Genomic DNA, 20,677 nt, shown 5'->3' with positions numbered 1-20,677 from the left:
GTGTGTATGCACATGTACATATACGGAATAGCATCGATTGAAGTTGAAGTTTCTTTTTTGCGCTGTGTATATTGCGATTTATTACGTCATGCCATATTCCAGTTTTCGTGAAATTTCTTCTATGAGAGGTAACACTGAGAAAACGTTAGCTCGTAATTAATTTTCTTCATGCCTTGGAAAAGTCAATAATCCCAGATTTGCGATTATAATCCTTCTCCAAAAAATTTTGACGAGTTATTTAGCTACATTTATCGTTATCCAATTAGTAAATTCAATTACATAAGATAAAAGGAATTCTGACAAAACAAGAGAGTATGAACACGAGCAATTGAAAAACTTACTTCAACAAGCGAGCAATGCTGAGAAAATAAAAACTTAATAAAAACTTCATATTTCTTGAGTAAAATAATACAATCTATTATATAGCCGTCTATGGGCAACTTTCAAACGAATGAGACTCAACATATCGCGTTTTGAGTATTTTTATCTAAAGATATAGTTTTTTGGGACGCATTTGCTTCTTAATTAAAACTACTTTTGGCACATTATTAATTGCATTGGATCGAAAAAATGAGCTTGATTAATAAGCGCAATTAATTAAATTCTCAGTATCATAAATATCGGCGATTTTGTGCTGTGCTAATGAAATTAGTTTCCAACACTTGCATATTATTTGTGCATTAATTACTCTTAAAAGCCGGTTTGTCATATCAATTGCACTTTTTTTCAATGGACGCGTTTTTGGATCGAAAATAGCCAAAGAAAAGATAGCGAATGTGAAAAATGAAAGAAATGGAGACACCGATGATGCCTAGGCCAGACACACGACGACGACAACCTGAAAGCCTCCATGGAATTTCATCTGACGAAATAAGATTTTGCTCGGAAGAGATGATAGAAGAAAAAGAAGTGCTGCGGAACTCACCGACATGTAACATTCCAACATTGCAGTCCAAAATAACATTGCTTTACGCTTCGTGAATTCGCTTAGACCGCAAGCAAACGGAATAACTAAGAGAGTTTGGTAATTGAGAAATAATTTATAATACTCTCTTTATTTTTTAACAATTTTCAAACGAAATAAAAACTCAATTACTCGTACAGTGAAAAATTTTATTCAACGCGTACACACATTTAACTGTACTATTTTATTTAAATATATTGTAAAGTATTATCTTTTAATTGAAAACAATGTAGAGAAATACTCAGTTTCATCATTTTAATAAGACCGCATAACGAGTAGCTTATCTAGAAGCGTTATTAAAGGATTTTGCAGGAAAAATGACCGAGTTTCTGGGTGCAATGAGCAACGGCTGTTAATTATCGTCTAAAGTTATTGTTACTCCTTATGATATTCATAACGATTTATCTATCGTAATGTTGTTTCATAGGAAGTACGAGTAATATTTCGTATCGGAGATGGAGTATATTTACATAAATAGCTTGATATAACGCAATTAAATAGATTACTGCTAATGAGTTGTAACATTCAGTTACAAATTGACCATTAATTCCTTTCACCCAGATATCACGTGCCACGATGCCACGTGGAATATATAAATGAAATTTATATTTGGTTATACATGGTATATTTAAACAGCGCTTACGTCGTATCATAAAATCATTAGGGATTAAAACTCCGATTTATTTTAGTCCCTTTAGATATAAAATTTGGACCGAAGAAAATCCGAAACTCGAAGCGTATACAAAAATATGTTGCCTCTTGTCCACTGAGATAGAAACGAAGCTGAACGAAGTCGAATACGTATTGAAAAGGGCAACATTTCTCTCGATGCAAGTTCTTTCGTGGATTTTTGCTCTATTTCTGTTACAATCGTATTCACAAAGAATTCACCGTGCACTTTGCGTTTTACACTACACTTTTTACAAGTGCAAAAAATTTCGTTTATCGGTCAATGAACGTGAGGTCAAGGAGATAAATGGATACAGATGAACGTTGAATCTCTGAAACTGTTAAACGTAATTAATTTAATTTTCTTAAAATTTTTTATTCTGGAATGATTAAAAAATTTTTGGAAATATTTAATTAATTTTAATTGTATTTAATATTTTTATTTATATATAACAATTTAATTTAAAAAAATTGACGTGCTATAATAATAAACGTTTGTTAGTCACTTCTATTTCTCGCGATCTTTACGCTTGGATTACTGCTTCGAGTAAAGTTAGTTCTGCTTAAAATGAAGAGAAGAGATGTGCATCATTCATTTAACAGATGCTTTTGACAGTTCGTAGATGGTAACCTTTCCCAACGACAATCATAGTCAGCGTGAAATACAGTCGCAGGGGAGTTGTTATAAATTCCAGGTATTGCGTCAGTTTCCCAACTTCGTTATTTGAATAGTTCAGATTCTTCACCAGTCTGATTCCAATATTAGTAATCTGAGAAATTCCATTAATGCAAGCACTTGATTGCAGAGTTCATGATGTGCTTGTATCTTTTAGCTTTGGTGAACCTCAGCGCTCAAACTATAATATTAAATTAATTATTTTAAATGAATGTATTTTGTTTGTTGATTAAAAGAGATGAATTATTAATTTATAAAAATCAATACTTTTACATGTATTTATACAGAGCTTGTGTAAATCGAATTGAATTACTATCAGTTTTTGAAATAAAAAACGTTCTAAAAAATTAATATTTTAAAATCAATACAATTAAGTTTTTTTAATATTACGCTTTTCATACTTTGATTAATTTATTATCTCTTTAAAGTTAATTTAACATACACACATACACATCTTAAATATATATTAAAGTCTTTGAATTTTGTTAAAATATATTATTAAATTACTAATGTATTTAATAACTTACAATTAGTAATAATTTTAATATCTGATATAAAATTTATTTACTATACTACATTTAATTATATATGTATGTTGTTTTGTCTATGTCTATTTTATTGAAGATACATTAGCCTTGAATATAAAATAACATGAAATCTCTTCTATTTTTTCCCTCGTTCAAATACCGCTTAAAACAACGTAATAAAACAACGTAATAAAACAAAGAATCAGGTTAAAGCCAAATTTGATTGAGATTGAAATGAATCTTAACATGCGGCTAGAATGCAATATTCTATGCTGCAGTCTCTGAAGCGCAACGGCGATCTTATTTCCGTAGGTATTTCCGCTCTATATACGTACTGATATGAAGATGAAAACTAATTATAATAATAATTCATCTCCCTAATTGAAACAGACAGTTTTGTAAATATTGCATTAACAGCAACGCTGTACTGTTTACGTGTATTTGAAAGATCACTCAAAGAATACTTCTTGCTATGTTCACTTGAGAACTATTTAAAATTAATAACTCGATTTCAGCCAATAACTTGTTTATATCGCAATTTTCTATATCTTCCTAATTACAATTTTTACTGTTGGAATATTAGTTTAATTAATTTATTGGAATTATTATCACGCTAATTTTAAAGTATGTGATATAATGCATAACAATTTATTTTGTAAAATTAGGAAAATGACAAAATATTGCTTAAAGAAATCAGTTTAAAGTATATATATTTTAAAGAAAATTTTATAATTTTATTTTTTGTATTAACAACTGTACATCTTCAAAATAATTTTGAATTTAAGAAATATTTTTTGATTTTAATATAATTTAATATAAATTATTTAAATAAAATTTTAATCAAATGTAGATTTGAAAAAAACAAGTTATATTTGAAAGAATGTTTGTTTACTAAGAACAAACTAATAAATGTACAAAAATAAAAGCGTTAAATTTTATATTTTTAAAAATGTAAATTTTTAGAGATTGCTTGCTTCGAAAACACATTATTTATATTCATGTTTTTATTTCTTTGTACATATACATACATATTTTGTGCTTTATGTAAGAGACGTGAGATTGAGTCTGGCGCGAAGTATTCTTTCGTATATACATAAATGAAAAACGGTGGTGGAAAACTCGTGTAAGAATATATCATAAGAATATCAAAGAGTTATATATGCACGCAAAATATCGCGAGCGTAGCAAACGTTTATTTCAAAAGGCGCAGGTTTTCAATTCAACTGACGCGATAAAAAATCCCAAGAGAATCTATATAAATTTAAATCTTGATTGATCCGAGTTTAACAAAATAATAAATTAATGAATTTAAATCAATGAATTTAACGGACTTAACCAACAATCTTTCTGATTTCTCCAGAACTGTGAATATAATGAAAAATTGAGAGATGTAAGGATTAGAATTGCAAAGAAACGTGTTATTTGTAACTTTATTACCGTTGCCGTTTTTTTTTATAGTGATTATTATTTTTTTATGTCTATAATAGTGTCGGTAACGTTAAACTTTTCAGTAATGGTAATGAATTTTATCGTTACTTTTGTCGTTGTGTTACCAATTACAGATTTTGTATTGAACTGATGAAATAATAGCAACGGAGATAATTAGAGCTAAAAAAAGTTATAAAAATTATATGAAGAAATAACGATAAAAGTAACGAATCGTTTCTTTCTAAGTAACGATTATGAAGACGTTATTTTTTAAAATTAGTAACGGTAACGAGTTTTTGTAAAAAATAACAGTAATGCGTTACTTTTATATAAACGTTTTCTATCCTAGTAAAGATTGTAAGCTCGTGCGATTGCAAGTAGGTCGGATTTTCTCTTAAAAGATCTCTTAAAAATCTTTTGTCGCTATCGTGTATGTCGCGACCGCTCGATATGTCGAGGACGTGAAAATGTCGGTCGAAGAGATTACCCGGCTCCTCCTCTCAACATCATCGCTTCAAGGTTTCGCGCGCGAGAACAACCCTTTTTCGTATTCATGCCCTGGAGCAAACCCTCACAATCCGCCTCAGCTTAACTCACTCGAGATTATGTCCGTACGTGTTTTCCAAAATTTATACTAACATTGAACCTTCTCCTCGCTTCTCCTCGCTGCCCATTCTTAAAAGCGTTTCCTCCAAAATTTTTTTTTATTTTTTTTTCCGTCAATATCTTTTACCCCTTCGTGATACTTTCCATTTTGACTGACTTACCGGAGCGTATCCTTTTTTTTTAAATCTCAAGTCATTTCTTTCGTGCAAATAAAAAAAGAAGTAAATATGTAATTATAAAATTGCCTTATTTAATTTGTGTATACATGTATAAATATTCTTATACATCTGTTGTTTGATTAAAAAATTTTCAAAGTATTTTCCATAAAAAAATATTTTAATTTAAATATTTTTGCCACTTTGAATTGCATATGTTGGCAAACGTATAAATATTAAATGATCTTATGAATATTAAAATCAAATGATCACTGTTTCAAAACATATACATCTTTTATAACAATTTTAATTTCCTAATAAAAATGTTACAATAGTAGAGAATTAAAATTAAATTATAGACATACTATAACATAATTTCCACATAACAAATTTTGCTATCTTTTTTTATTGTAATAATTTATACAATTAATTTTCTAAAACATTTAGAACGTTTAATTGTTTGATTGTACTTTTATCGTATTATTCTGTGCTACGTGACATATCGGGTGGATACGTTAACGAACTTTACGGCAAGCTATCGCATCTGCTATTAATGCGAACAAAACTTTGTTTACTGCTTCGGTTATTCGATAATAACAGACAACCAGGTGTGTTGCCAGATAATCTCCGCTAATCAAGCGTCATCTCGTTAATTAACGTGAACATAAATTCTCGTAAATCAAATTTTTTCTTATTTTATAAGGCTGCAATTGTAAATATGCACGCAAAACAAAAATAGTGCGAGAATACTCTTCAATATTTGTATTTTTTTTTTTTATAACGGTTTGTTTTATCAGCAGTTTCCGCAGTTTTTGTCGTCTATGCACCAGCAAATTCGTATGTACGATATGTTTATTGCAGATTGTTTCGACAACTTTTGTCGCAAAAATTTATTTAAAATTAAAATAGTTAATTAGAGAAAAATATATTACTTGAGTTTACATAAAAATAACAAAGCATTAGGGAGTACAAATGATCACTGTTCTACGGAATGCGCACATAATTTACTCGGTTACACATACCATGAATACGTACAGCGGAATTTATAGCGACTCGTTATTGACAGCAAAAGTGGCCCGCTCGGATTTACTGATATTGCCTTCATTAGAAATTGAGTCCAATTTAAGTTTTGTCCTGACTCGATTCCCTCTATGGTATAGAATCGACAATGCTCCATTGTTGTACCGAATCTAATCTCAGATCTGTCTCAATAAAAGAAACGCGGAAGTCGGCGTTCGTGTATCAAAGTAAATTCACGTAATTTACAAATAGATACATGTTTGTTTTTGTTTGTTGTTATTTTTTTTTACTATTTTTAGTACCAACATTGATGGTACTTTTAGTTTAATTGGCTACTAGGTTAGATCTGTTAAAATTAAAAGTGTACAGGCGGACGTTTCTTTTTTTAGACAAATAAATAATAAAAGATGTATTGGTACACTTTTTCAATTACACAATTTTTCTTCTACAATTTCTCTTTTAAGATACATGATAAAATAATAATTCGTCAAATAAAATTTTCACGATCTTATATTTTTAAGGAATTTGAAAGAATTAATAAAATGATAACTTGATAATATCTTGTGATAATCTGTTATTCGCATGAAATTTTGATATAACGCAAATGTATTAAACAAATTAATGCAGTCATTTTTATTTTGAATAATTGTGTATTGTAGACACTAGTTACAAATATTTCTATCAAAAGCAATGAGATGTGTTTCAAAGTTGCATTTTTGAAAATACTTGTTACTTGCGCAAAAACTTGAAACATCGATATCGATATCGTGAGCATTTTAAACAAAAGAAAAGCGTGTCAGCCACAGCTAAGTTTTGTCTGCTTTTCATTTCCGACTCTGATATGCTGCACAAAATGCTATATATAGCATCTCACTTTTCTTTCATTTATTTCTTATTTTTATTTTTGATTCGTTTGCGAGTGCACAACCGAACTAGAAAATATATTTCCGTGGCTCGCTCTCAACCGACATTCAAAATGAAGAAAAATTGAAGATCACGGAAACTTATTTAGAACAGCCACAAAAAATACGGATGACGGAGAAACTACGAAAAGAAATAATGAGAGTCAATTGATCGTAGAGGAAGAACTTTAAGTTTAAATAGATATGTATTATCCTCTGTATTTCAGCACAAAACAGAAAATCTTCAATCAATGCATCATCCTTTTTCTCTACTATCTATGGACTCTCATTATTTTGTTTATTTTAATAGTTTATAGATAATTGTTATCAGTCAAAACAAGTATTAAATTCTAATAACAAGTATAATATTATTAACAAATGAAATTTGATTGATTATATTTGTTGAGATATTGTCTCGGTAATGCAGAAGAGTTATGTACATATTATACATATTACATACGCTTAGCTTGTTTATCTAAAAGCAAAATTATTAGTGAAAGAGTGAATTTAAGCTGATAGTGAATAATAGCTTTCATACAGTTTTTCATGACAAGTTGAATTCTCAAATTACTGATGTACGTCAAAGAAAATTATAGATGTTAGATGAATTACAGTAGCAAATTATTATGACTGGTGTAATAAATTAGCTTTACATAAAAAATTGTTTTAAAAACGAAAAGATAATTTACGTAAATGCATTATACTATGAGTATAATTATTACAAATAATTAATGTTAAACAATATCAGAGTTTACTCTCAAGCTATCTGTTTTGTTTCTGCTAGTCTGAATGAGTCGTTTAAATTCATAGATGCGATTATTACAAACGTATTTTAATTAAAGCGCATTTTACTTGAAATGAAAAATTTATACATCCATATGACAAAATTAATTCAATGATAATTTGGCATGGGTGAAATTGGAAGGTAGCAATTTCTACCATACATAGAGTGCACACGCGTTGCACCGCGAAAAATGTCAGAGCTGCATTCTGGCTGGAATTGGAAAATTGCGCGTCCTACGAAATTTTTATACGTACCGATAAAAGTAATTTGCTATTTCGTTACTCTGTACAACCCACACAAACAGAATAAATCGGAATAAACAAATACGGAAAAATTTGCTGCAATAGAGAAATTCTACTTTCCCGAAAGATTAACTATATTTCAAATACATCAGATATTATTATATTATAACTGTTTTCACCGTGATATATTAAAAAATTTGCAGTAATATGTATTATTACAAGTTAAACATTAACTTGCATTTATTGTTTATTTTGCAAACAGTTTCGATTATTATTATAAATTTAAAAGAGACATTCTTCTCGATACAAATATATTGATCTATAGTTAGATTAGAATTATTTTTAATATATTTGTTAGTGTTTAAAGCTTTATAAACTTTTAGCTCTATACAGACATAAATTTCTTAATTGCCATTTATATCGATATGCATATATAAATTAATGATATTTCTTATTCTGAACTATACGTTTCTATTTAAGTATCTACATATTGCACAAATACTTGCTATAAAAAATGTTTTATTGAAACTTTTATTATTAAATTGGTTTCTGCTAAAACTTTATTTATTAAATTTTGTACTGTTAATAACAAGCCAAACGTTTGATTCACCGAATAAATTAATCAACGATTATTGCCGTCATAATTTTGTTCGTAGTAATGAATCTGCATATTATGTTGCAATGACGTGCAGAAGAGTTATCAGTGCATCATATGCGCAACAGAATAAAATTGTCGACAAGAAAGATTGTGAGGATTCCTTCGAATTGTCGATGAGTGTCGTCTACGTTCTTACTCGTCTCCATCGTGCCACAATAGCCGTTAATGGCTGAGCATCTCTCGACCTGAAAACTCTTGTAAGACTGGAGATATTACGCGGAAGGAAAATTTTCTAGAAGCCGCACGGCTTTAATCGCGCAATATTAACGATCGGAATTCCTTTTAAATGCAATCGTGACTTATAAAAGTATCGCTTTCGGCGCGCAAAAGAAGTGAAAAGAATAAACGGATAAAAGGAGCTAGAAAGCGCGAAAGAAAGAGAAAAGAAAATTATATGTTATAAATTAAGCTTTCTAGAACAAATAGAGACAATTATCATCATAATGTAACGAGCTCAAAACAAGATTAAGTTAAAAAAGGATTAATTGCTCGTGCCAGGAATAATGATTTGCTTATTTATTTTCTCAGTTATAAATAAGGCAGAATAACCTTTTGCAATACGGTTTTAGTTAAGATTACGGTTATTTTAATTTTAATGCAATTAATTGGCCTTGTGTAATGCTATAGCCAAACAGCTAAAATAAAACAGATCAAAGAAATTTTAATGTTGCATATATTGAAACAAATAACGAAAAAGTTTAAAGGTAGTATGCTGAACTTCTCAGTGCTACCTACTTTAAAAGTCATTGTTGAAAAGTTACAATTCAAGAGACTTGCAATGTGACATTACCAACCAGAAATGTTTTTGATCTGTAACTTTTCTTTTTGTTACAAGTTAAAAAATTCGTCTTCTTTCACTGGCATATAAAAACATAAATTGCGAAAATTGAAATTGTATTATTGTTTGAAATCTTTTGATAAGTAAAAGTAAAAGTATTTTAATATAAAAAGATTATTAGCTTTTTAGTGACCTTTATTCGTGAAAGTTTAGTTCCGCAAAGTTTATTTGTTTTGAAAATGTAATTAAAAAAGTAATATTATAAATATTTATGTATTTTCTATCATATTTTTTATTATGTGCAGCTAAAATTTAAAAATAGGCTATAATAAATTTAAAGCAGTAATAATTGAAACATATATTAATATATTTATATATTTATATATTAATTAATGTTGTATTATTAAAAAAATGTTATATTATAAAATGTTATATTATAAAAAAAATAAAATTTTATTGATAAAATGTCAACAAGATACATTGCACACAAAATTTCTTTAAAAATGTTAGTAACATTAATAATCCAAGACGGTAACGTGTATACGTGTTTACGGCGATTTCAGATCGTTCCTTTGCGAACCAGATAGTTAATGAAAATTTTCCATTAGGCACTGTGTGCGCTAGCGCTATTATTCTGTACCCCCTCATAGCGCCGTCTATCAATGCCATTTACGTCGGTATACGACTATTTGCTGCGGGAACGAAATCGATAATCCGATTTCATTATCACATCGTAGAGACCAGCTATGGTTCTATTAACTAGCATGCGTGTCAATCCCATAAATATAGCACCACGCACAATAGCATAAAACTATCGAGAGTTCAGAATACAATTCATTTTATTTGAAGCTTTTAGTTTCAATTAATTGCAGATTGATTTGAAACACATAAAACGATAAAAATTCTACACTATCAAACTTCAACATCTTTTTTCTAATTTATATAATATACTTGCCTGAAATATAATCTATCTAAGCTTAGAAAAAAAAAAATTTTTTTTTTTAATAAAAATATTTTAAAGGCAAAATATCCAAAAAATCTGAATATTTGAAAAAGTGATTAAATAATCAATTATAATTAATTTTATAGTAATTTTCTATTATTTTTTTTTAACTATTTAGATAATTTGTTTTGTATTTTAAATTTAATTTTTTTCAAAATATATAACTAAATAAAAAAAAACTGTATGGGTAATATCGTATTTAATTTTTGTTATATTATTATTTAACATTAATTAATGAAACAAATATATGCTAATTTACGTAAATAATTTTATCTGATTATTTTATCAATTTTATCAAATATCAATAACGTATTTTTTAATAAGTACTAAACATTTATGCGTTTAACAAAATGTTGTAAAAATAAATACGGTATGCTTGTTGTTTTTTAAACTACCAATCGAAACGTGATTGTATGATTATGTATTGGCTCAGAATCTAGAATAATTTCAAAATCAAATCGATTTTTGATGCTCTTGACTTACATTTCAGCAGATTCAAGCAACGTGTTTTTATTTTGTTAGAAATAAAAACAGTTTCAACAATAGGCCATCATGTTTCACTAAATCATCCGAGCATTTAATATCAAATATCACGACAAAAACAAAATATCTTGCGAGAAAAAATACATCGATAAATGTAAAAATACGAAAAATTTAATTTGTTTAATCTGTTTGTTTTTAAAAATATGCCGTTTATCTGTAGATCTAGGATTATTAATCTGCAGCAACTAAATCTATGAAAAAAAAGAGAGAGAAAGAGAGAAAGAACAACTGTGATAAATTTATAAAGATAACTTATGAAATAGCTAGTACCTTTTAAAGTTTTCAATTTTTTTAGATTTGCTATATAACTATACAAATAAAAAGTGCTTTATGCAAATTGTAACATTTTTTTAGTTTATTGTTATTTATTTATTTGTTTACCATTATTAACAAGAAAATTTCATGAATTTCTATAATATCAAAAATCAACATCTAAGAAATTACATTGAATTTATTTCTTCTATTATTTGTAAATAAAAAATTAATGTTCAAAAATAATTTATGCATGTTTTATTTAAAATTTTGTTGAATAAAATACACGAGAGGTTACACCTCAAGTTGACGACAATCATGTAGAAATTCTTGCGCAATGAAATTTAATACTTTGCGTGACTGTCGCGAATAAATGTGAAGTACACCAGTGACATTTGTGCCACCAAGTAATTCCCATGGAAATTACAATCACGCGAGTAACATGCATCGCGCTAGGGTCTCCTGCAAGCAAACGGCCTCAGTATTAACTCGAGATCACGTTCTACGTGTGGTACTAACACAATTATGGTGTCGTCCGTACTCTATGTATAACATTCTGATGCGAATATAACAATAATGCACAAATAGAGCCAAATAAAAATTTGACAAATGATTCAGAGATTGAATACGATTGAATATAATTTATAATAATCCAGTAATAACGGTATTTAAAATTATACATATAGTGGAAACGTCTATATATATTGCTATACATATGTCCTAGGGTGCACTGGACACATGTATTGCGAACAATAGGACATGCGTCATTTTGCTGTCAAATGGAAATTGCTATCAAAAAAAGAAATGGGTAAAACCTTATTCAGAATGAATTTGTCCAAAAATAATTATTTTTTAAAATTACAATTTTTAAATTATTTGCAATGTCATTTATTCTTCGTAAAAATTAAACAGCTTAAAAAACAGTTTTTGACTTAAAACGCTTTTAAAGTTATACTTTTTTATTCCTTTCTATTCACGCTGTATGTAGAAGGTAACAAAATTTCCGACGTTAATTTTAATGACTATAGTTTTAATTTCTTTTGCTAAATGAACATCAATGTCAGATTTATTATGGAATTATTCAAAACTGAGATCATATTTTCTAGCACATTCCGTAAAAATTTTAACTGGAGTATGAATAAAATTTTATAATGCACAAAATACATTCATTCAAATGCATAGATAAAATTATGTGATTAATAAATGTTACTATCAATCTTTGTTTAATTCAGAAAAGCTACGTCAAACTTTGTCTGATAAACTTTTGGCAAACATTATGTTAAAACATACAATGTTTTTTGCAAAAAAATGACAATTTTGAAGAGAAAAAATATGATTGCTGAAATATTAATATTACTTACTAGTTAATGAAGTAGATGCTAAATAATGTAGAATAAACAGGGGGATTTCTTATAATTTATTCGATCACTTAATTTCTAAGCGAATCAAGCTTGTTGAACATTGATATAACGCGACCATCCTCTCTGGAATTCTCTTGATCTTCGTAACCTAGATCGACAATTCGGGTCTCTGGGTCTCTCATCGAAGTTTCGTCCGTCCTCTCTCTCTCTCTCTCTCTCTCTCTCTCTCTCTCTCTTCTCTCTTCATTTCACTCCCGTGGCAATGGGTAGTGTGAACGCACCCGTACGCGCGCAGGGTACGGTATGGAAGCGGCAGCAGGTATATACCCGGCCTGGCAGGAGCGTAGGTGAGCTAAAATAGATCGATGGACGTGCTGCGCACGCAAGTGCCTCCGGTTGTACCCCTGCGGGGGTAGGAAACTGCGCGCCACCGAACCTCGATGGGTAGGGCGGCATCGAGAAATAGCTAGGTGGGAGTCACTGAAGAGGGTAGAACGGCCAGAGGGACACTACAGGAGAGAGGGGAATCTAGAAACGTGGAAGGAGGGAAGCCGTGTTGGAAAAACTGGAGGGCGAGTGAGGAAGGAAGCGAGACAACACTGAAAAACAGAGAGGGTGAATGAGGGAGGGAGTTGCGTGACATGGTATCTAGAATGCAAGAAAAAGAGAAATGGAAAAGGAAGAAAGATAGTTGCTGGCAAGTCTGTTTCAAGAAAGGGAGATGGCCGAGAAAAGTAGGGGTGCGTCAAGGCAATGGATCAGAGAGAAATAACGATATAGTGCCTCGACGCGAGGAAGAGAAAGATCCAAACGGTAGAGATGGAGAAGTCTCTGTGGAGGAAGCGAAAAATAAGGCGGGTAACGGGGAATCGGAACGAGACAGATAGTCCGAATTCTGAACAAGAGCGAGATAGATGGCACGCGAAGAGGGGGAGATTCATCTAGGTGGGAGAGAGATGCGCCGGGGTGAAAACCGGGAGGGTGCAACTGGTGAAAGTGGAAGGAGTGGAACGCGAGCGGCTGGGGGAAGAGGGAGAGAGGCACGCGACGACATCTCACCTGTTTATCAACCCGCCAGTCTGGTTTACGCGCCCGGTCATCCGCCGACTCTACAAGTGGCTATTCCACTTCGAATCTCGAACGTGGGCTCGTTCGCCTAACTCTTTATCGCGATTTATTTCGAAGACGCCGGAAATATTTGTACGTCGCGGAAGTACATGCGGTTAACGTTCGAAAGACGACACGTCGTGTCACGGTTTACCTAAACGCATCTTCTCGATCACTCCTTCTCGCCATCGTCGTTGAACGTCTGTGTGACGGTGAGTAATTGGAGTCTGCGTTCGGTCCTAGTGAGAACTAGGTCATCAATGGCACTAAATCGCGCGGTCGCTTCCGGTCTGCGTCGGATCAGATGGCAAAGACTTCATTCGGAATTTGAGACGCGCGCTCGCGCACGCTCCAGATTGTGTTGCCTGCGTGTTAATTGTACGCATTTAGAAACTCTGGCAATTTCGTGCGTAATCCTTTTAATTATCTATCTTGTTACGTTGTAACGTTAATTGCGCATAGTGAATTAAAGGAAGAGATTGAAATTTAATAATGCGTTGTGGTGATAGTGATCAATTTTTCGGTTTCTGTTTTTACTATTTTCTTTCGTGAAAAGCTTTCCAATGTATTTTTTTGGAATTTGATGAATTGATGTTATAACAAAAGAAAAATTTTTTACGTTGAAATTAGAAACTCACGTATAATACTTTACTAGTCGATCAGTAACTTCACCATTGGTTTCCAACAGAATGAATATTTTACTGGAACAAATACCAACAGAAAAAATCGTAACCAATTTTGATGTGTCTTGTCAATTTAATTTGTTAAATAAAGCGAATGAAACGAGGCATATAAAAATCTCATAATCATGTGATTATAATTGTTGCACAAACATCTTGTGATAATATTTTGTTAATGGGCAAATCTGAACAAATTGTTCAATGCAATAGAAGTCACAGTTTGGACAATGTCGCAGTAATGATGGATTAATTAAACGTGACAGTTAAACGTCACATTAATGCGAATCACATCTCGGCAGTGAGACACGTACGCAATTGAATGGCATAGCAAATAGTGAGAATCAACGTACTGTCGGACATGTCGAAGATTATCGCTCTATCTGAATTATTGTTCGTGGGTCGATGAACAGATAATGTCTCTCGATGAGTAGGAGTGCCAACACAATATGGGTATAGACACGGTTTCTTTCTTAATATATTATCTCTAGTATTCGTCAACGTGTTATCTGCTCAGTGGATTTTGTACGTCTTACCACCATAGTAGAATTTTTATTATGTTATCGCATGCATATAAAATATTGTGTAATACAATTAAAAATTATATTCTTATAATGTAATGCATTTTCTTCTTTATATTAGCTGTGTGTAGCTATTTATATCATTCAAAAAATATTTGATAATACTTGTTTTTTACAAGCGTTTTACAACTACCAGAGAGTTATTGAAAAGTCGGGCATCAATCATAAATAACCAATGTTGCATTTAATACAATAATCTTAATGAATATTTATGTAATAGAAAATCATTAAGATTTCTTACATTTAATAGAAATTTAATAGAAATTTCTATTTTGAAATAATATACATATATAACATAAAATAATCTATATTAATTTGAAAATGTTTCATCTTCAATTTTGATTCGATTATTTGAAGTATTATAAGATTAAAATATTTAAGTAAAATATATAAATTTTTTAGAAGAAGTATATTATGTTTATTTATTGCTGTGTCGATATCAGTTTAAATAAAATTATAAAGATTTATTTACTGTGGTATATAATATTTGTATGTAAAATAGATATACATATAGTTTTCGATTTATAATAATACATTGAAGTGAAGTTAAAGTGTTCACATTCGATAGTTACAATTTTCAGGTTTTTATTTATAAATTAAATAATTACATTTATATGTTCTGTAGACAGATACGTTTTTATGATGTACGTCAAATTTGCATTTAACGTTATATTTATTTGTTGAAACTTTTTACAACGCAATAAATCAATAACAATGTTGTCAATGAGATAATCGTTAGCGTTTAAAAAAAATTCTAATTTACATTAGTATTGAGTAGGATTTATCACTGTGCTATAAATCATTGGATATATCAGATTTGTTATAGTTGAAGCTATTAAAATTATTAACTCGTTTTTAAAAGCTTATCTGCCACGCAAGCGCGCAATTGAAATTAATCAACTGCACCGAGCACAGTCTTCGTTAAAAGTATGAGTTTAATAATTAAATGATAGCCAAACGAATGATCACTTCTGCCTCAATGGGGCACCATGCGCGCGTCCGAAATGCAAAATAACGAACTCTGGCAGTCTTCCTTTCGCAATCGATCGAGGCTTGCTTGTTAGTGACGGAAGCGCTTTTGGCGGGATCAAAGATGTCTGTTGGATTACAAAGATCCGTTTCTACGCGACGACCCAATAGAAGGGATTCTCCTCTTTTTTGCGTCAGACAGAGAAAGCTCAAGCGGGAAAACGAACGCTCTATAGGTGAACAAAAAAAGTTGCGCAACGAGAAGGATTAAATGGAAGCTATAATTCTACAATCCGAATTTAGTTGTCGGATTTACATTTTAGAATCTATACCTACATTTGAAACATTTCCTGATTATCGTAAAAATATAATTACTATTATGTGGTTAAAAGATGAAAAAAAAACTATGTTTTTCTTTATTATTAAGAATAGTAACTTTTTATTTTAATAAGGCAAAAAAGTAACGGAAAATTATATTCTGTGACATATTCATTTAATATTTTCCTTTAATTGGAAAAATTCTTAGTTCTTAATGTGTAATGCTCGAATAAATTAGAATATTACTTTTTTTTCTTAACAACTTATTTTAGAATTGTTTTGATTTTCTATTGATCTATAAAATATTATATTTGTTTTTCTAAAAGTTGAATTCAGTAAGAATCAACCGTTTATTGATTATATGTGTTATTTGCAATTTTAAACTTATTTTCAAAATCAAAGGATGAGATAACCATCTATTTTTAACAATAATCTTCTGCTACCTTTGTTGATATATTGTGGAGATGTACAGCTAAATTACTAAATAGATGAAAGCTTTAGACATTATCGAGTGAAAATACGTGGAAATTTCGGAATCTTCGATATTGGAAGGATTCATCAGAAATTCATCGTCGACTGAAGCACGATAGAAAACTGATACAGCACATCCGCGAAGAGATTTTCCCTCGCTCGATCCGACTAAAGAAAACACACTCGTTGATCTGACGTATTTGGTTCTGCGGAAACCCGCTCGTTGTATTTCCGTAGTTCTGTAAAGAAAGAGAAATGCTGAATCTAGCGAAATAAACTTTTCGATCGAGCTCTGATTCAACGTGACGCCAAAATTTCCCCTCGACTTGACGTTTTTAGCTAACTCGCCTCTAGAGTCACATTGTTAATCTTTATTAACGTTTATTCTCCAAAAAACGATGTTTGATTTAGGAGTCTAGGGATGACCCTTGGTAAACTTCAAAAGTTTATAAGAAGAATGGAACGCCATCCTTCTTTACCTTTCCTTCCTTTGAGTTATTTGACAGCTCGGTGATTGAGGAATTTTTTCTAAGAGTTTTATATTTCACCGGGAAAATAAAGTGAAATCGTAAGCGATGATGTAAAAAGGTCAAACTAACAACATATTTATTTGAAATTTATTGAGTATGAATATATTATGATGCATGACATACACTTTACACTGAATCTAGTATATATGACATAATATTCACATGGTAAAGTTTTATTTATTAAGATAACTTTTTTAACGTTTATCTAAAAATTGATATAACAATAAAACTGTTTAATTTGTGATATTGTGCAATTTTGAAGTATCTAACATAAACCTGATATTTTTATTTTTGGACAAAGTTCTGTATTTGTCAGTAAGTTTGTTTTGAAACATAATTACAATTATGTACATTATAATTAATGTGTAATTTTGTTATTAGACTCATTTTTATCAAGTTTACGACGAACACGTTTGGATACACATATATCGTGCATGTATTATGTTGCTGTCATCCTTAATATCATGAAAGACGAGAATATCGTCTATGAAAATGCTAATCATGGCGGCTTGTAGCTATCTCATAGTTATCCTAGAACTTATCTTGGTTAATCCAAACTAGGGTTTGCTCGTTTGCTTATAACTTCCACGCAGATGACGGCTTTTGTCATATATTTATTCTTTTACAGTTCAAAATTGATATTGAAACCAAGAAAGATAGAGTTTGCATAAAAATAGTTAGATTTTAATATAACAATACAATTGGATTTTTACATACAATGCAAGTATGAAAATAATTTTTACATTAAGCGATTATAATTTTAAAATATATTTATTGATTTGTTTTGATTTAATAAATTTTTATAATAAAATATTGTAAATTGTAAATTTGTTAAAAATTTATTTACAGAATTATTTGGTATTTCGTTATTTATTTTAGCAATTTAATGAATTATTTTTTAATCTATAAACCTATATTTAAAAGCAGTTTATACTTTAGGAAACATGCGGTAGAAATTTTTATTAACAACAATTTAATTTTCATAAATTATTTCATAAAAATTTTCATAATTATCGGATTGCGTAACATTGGGTCACACAAACAGTAGTTCTTGATTAAATTTTCGTAAAGTTGAAGTCTACTCCGAATTACATTGGAAATTCTACTATCGGTGGCCAGCTGATGATGCTTTGAGGTCTGCAAAATTGAAGCTAATTTACTCAAAGTGCATTATAAATCTGCGACATGACCGCCCTATCGCTCTATTGGACTACATAATGGTGAACAATGGCCGCTGCACAAGATTCAGAGGATCTAATTTCTCTCACTCTCTTTCTCTCGGTTGAATTTTTTGAGTCAAAAACAATCCCTGTACATGGCGCGCTCGGAACGAACAGCGGTCCGTTCTTCCATCTTTATTACGATCATCCGTAGCAAAATAGGGAGAAAGAAAAAGAGAGCGAGAGAGAAAAAGAGATTCCAATGCTGCGAACACGATAGCTGAATAATGAGAAGCAGCGAGAAAGCGGTCTGTCACGAATAAAAGGGAGTAAAATCCCTCCGGAAGCCGCGTTAATTTTTCTCAATATTTTTTAGCCGTTATATCGCTTTCTCGTAGACATTGTTATATCGTAATAATGTTCGTAGTATGGATGTAACAATGCGATATTTCAGAATTCTCGTGAAGACAATTCTTGGGAATTACGTGCGACTTATTCAACGTCAAGGATACTATTTTCGATGGAATGTTTCTTTAATGAGAAATTGTTTTGTTCTTCAATAGATTATTCGACCGTTCCATGAAATTAATACTGCATATTTAGAGCTCTGAATTTGAGTGCTAAATGCACAAAGATTTTTAAATATTATAAATGATAAGAAATTGTACAGAAAAGTGAATGTAGGTCTTGAATTTAAGCTTCAGTTTAAATTTATAAATATTTAAAAATATTTGAAATAATGTATCTTTAAATTATTTTATTAAAATTATTACTATGGTGTAAAAATTAAATACAGTATTCTTTTTAGAAATTATGGAATGTAAATAATCAAATATTATTAACAATAATAAATTAGGTGTGATGAAAACACATAAAGATAGAAGAGCTATTATCGATCTACAGCAAATCTTGGAGTTTAATAATAATGATAATTTTAAAATTCTTTATTTTTTTTTATAATTCATATGAACTGAGTTTCGCATTGTCGATTTTGATAGTCCTTAAATGAAGTTATACGTACATAAATTAACAAATAATTTAATAATATTGATGCTCGTGAACATCCTAAAATACTGTAAAAAATTTATTAAATGTTATTAAAAACAATCATATTTCAATTATGTATATATAATTATATATATATATATATATATATATATATATATATATATTATATATATGTGAATATATTCTACACGTACCACACACATCATATATACGCAAAAATTAGTTTTAAAAGTTTGCTTTTTTTTTAGTAAAATTTTTTTTTTTTAATCGTGCACCAGTATTGAAGGTACAAATGTTTCATATGCGATTTCGTTTTTAAATAAAAAAAATAATATAAAACATATTTCAGATTTGAGTCTACCGCATTGGGTCTATTGAAATGCTCCAGTTCTTCAAACTTTGATCTTTCAAGCTTTATATTAGCTGAATATTAACAATATTCAAAATTTTTCTGTGTACATATGCATACATACATATACATTTACACATGAAAACCGATCCTCGTTTTCAAATATTTCATGGAGATATATCTCAAAAATATCTATATTAAAAAACGAATTAAATTTATTAATTAAAAAATTCTAATAGATCCAGTAACGAAATGGAAAGCATCATGTTATAAAAACTCACATGTTCTTCTGACAATTATTACTGGATAGTTATATCTATCTTTATGCAATCTCTTAATATAAATCTTATTATGATTTAAAGTCTCGCAGAAAATCTGACTTATCGTCGGTGCTAGATAATTGTTTACAGCATATGCGGGTGCGGCAAATATCTGGTTGAATTAATTAATGTAATTAACAGGCTGCTCTTGACGACGAAGGGTTGCGGGTAAATTCCGGCGCAATGCCGTGTAATGGACACACGACGTTCCTGCACGATGTATCAATGATACGCTAATAATTATAATAATCACAATCGCGCAAAGGGCCAGAGGCCGACAAACCACATTCGTTATTGGCGCACGATTGACTTGTACCGTTAGCGTTCATGATTGACGGTAAATTCTAGCTTGCGGCTATCGACAGAAATCAGTTGATAATGAAAACGAATTGAACTTACGGATCACAACATCTACATTATTCGAAAAAAATTATTTGTAAAGATTATTTGTAATGTAGAAACTGCGCACGCGTTCAGGTTTATAATCTTATCTCATATTGTTAGGTATATATTTATAAAAGAGAAGTGCACGTTTACATATTCAATGTCTCTATGTTCCATGTTATTTTTAAAAAATGTTTGTATTTAAATATTATGCCCAAATTATGATATTTCTATT

The 20,677-nt window shown here is 30.2% G+C and overlaps 1 protein-coding gene across 3 annotated transcripts in view; it reads left to right on the top strand.

Moving 5' to 3' along the window:
- The first annotated feature begins 13,595 nt into the window (after window positions 1-13,595).
- LOC105205545 (BAI1-associated protein 3) overlaps window positions 13,596-20,677 on the top strand; it is a 79,209-nt gene continuing 72,127 nt past the window's right edge. For 2 of the 3 annotated variants that reach the window (XM_011174942.3, XM_011174957.3), the window contains exon 1: window positions 13,596-13,887. The gene's annotated coding sequence lies outside the window, so the exon portion shown is untranslated. The remainder of the gene's footprint in view (window positions 13,888-20,677) is intronic. The other variant, XM_011174951.3, reaches the window with a different exon arrangement.

The sequence above is a fragment of the Solenopsis invicta genome, chromosome 11 (genome assembly GCF_016802725.1).
Source record: "Solenopsis invicta isolate M01_SB chromosome 11, UNIL_Sinv_3.0, whole genome shotgun sequence".
NCBI classification, from domain to species: Eukaryota; Metazoa; Arthropoda; class Insecta; order Hymenoptera; family Formicidae; genus Solenopsis; species Solenopsis invicta.
The sequence above is the reverse complement of the archived record's forward strand: the minus strand, read 5'-3'. Positions and strand labels throughout refer to the sequence as shown.